Genomic DNA, 1,868 nt, shown 5'->3' on the forward strand with positions numbered 1-1,868 from the left:
TTTTTTTGAGAGAATCTCACTCTGTTGCCCAGGCTGGAGGGCAGTGTTGCGATCTCAGCTCACTGCAACCTCTGCTTCCAAGGTTCCAGTGATTTTCCTGCCTCAGCCCCCCAAGTAGCTGGGATTACAGGCTTGCACCACCATGCCCGGCTAGTTTTTGTATCTTTAGTGGACACAGGGAGGGTTTCACCATATTGGCTATGCTGGTCTTGAACTCCTGACCTCAGGCGATCTGCCCACCTCTGCCTCCCAAAGTGCTGGGATTACAGGCATGAGCCACCATGCCTAGCCTGAAACGCGACTTTGAAGGCAAGCGTCAACCCTAAATTCCCCAAACGGCTGAGCCCTCTGTCCTCTTTGGGGATTCCTAAATTGTTACCTGCATGGCTGATGTCGTCTCATCACTCAGGCCTCCATTCAATGATCCTCCTTGGGGAAATCCTTGGTCACCCTCCCTAAAGTAACTCACTCTCATCTAGTCCCTCTCTTGCATATTACTCAGTTTTATTCATAGCATTTATCTCAATTGGAAAGAACCTTATTTATCTTGGGTGTTTATTGGCTCTTCCCACTATAATGTAAGCTCCCTGAAGTCTGTTGTGTTTTCCCCTCTCTCCTGCCCCTCTAATAATATCTGGTTACAGTATGGACTCCATAAATGTTTTGCATTAGTGAATTTGTACAGAAGGAGCTTCTGTAAGGAGGCTTCAAACTGAGTGTCCCTGATACTAACGACTTGTTATTCCAAGGTGTATCAAATATTTCTACACGGTGTGCCCCATTTCATGGAAAGAGGTCGCAGGTTTAATCATTTTCTCATGTTCTCGAGAAGTTTACAAGCCAGAAAAAATGCATTATTAAGCAGTGGTAGGGTTTTATATCTCTGAACTATCTCTCCATTGACTTATCTTTTCCCAACTGATTTACACAGGTTCTATATAATACCTAAAAATATTACAAGAATAAATCCCATTTTGCAGAGATTTCCTGGCAATGCCAAAGCAAAGAAAAAACAAAATTAACACAGTTAAAAGACCATAAATTTCTCTTGAAACTCACGCTGTCTAAATGTCCACTTTGATAACAGAAGCACTAGTACAAATGTATCCCAGTGTTCCTTCACAGCAGTGGACGTTGTATTGCTTTTGTGATAGAAGGCGTGCCCTGATCAGGTTTTCCGAGCGTCCACCCTCAGCTCCTTGCTTGGTGCGAAGCCAGCTAGCTCTACCGCAGCCCCAACTCCATGGCCTCAGCGTGGAATCCAGACCAGACTCTCCTGATGTGTCCTATCCACGGGCAACAGTGACGACTTCGGAGTTGGACACATGATCCCAAATAGGTCAATCAGGGGTAACAAAAGTAAATTCTACCCTCTGCTGGAACTAGGGTCTTGCTTGACTGGAATATTTGTCTCCTTTAAATGGAATCTGGAAGGATATGCCTGTCAGCCATCTTGTCACCATAAGGAAAGAACCTTTAGAATGGAACTGGAACAGTGGAAAGTAAACAGAAATGAAGAAAAACAATGTCTTAGTGACATTAGTTTAACTGCTGAATCTAGCAATGTAGGCTTTTCGATCCTGTAGACCAATAAAGCCTGGCCAAGTGGAGGTTTCTGTCACTTGCATCCAGAAGAGTTCTAATCGCCACACCTCCCATGAGCTGATGATCCCTGGTCAATTCCCTGACAAATTTCTATTGAGAGTTTACTGTGTGCCAGACATTAGTCATGGTCCTAGGGTTATTGGTGGAAAAGAGGTTACTGTCTGAGAAACTCACGGTCAATTGAAGGAAACAGGCAGGCAAACCAGGAAGAAATCAAACGTGTGCGTGCCTTTAAAGAGGCAAATGCAGAGTGTTAGGGGGAA

Source organism: Cebus imitator, unplaced genomic scaffold (assembly GCF_001604975.1).
Source record: "Cebus imitator isolate Cc_AM_T3 unplaced genomic scaffold, Cebus_imitator-1.0 Scaffold416, whole genome shotgun sequence".
Lineage (NCBI taxonomy): Eukaryota > Metazoa > Chordata > Mammalia > Primates > Cebidae > Cebus > Cebus imitator.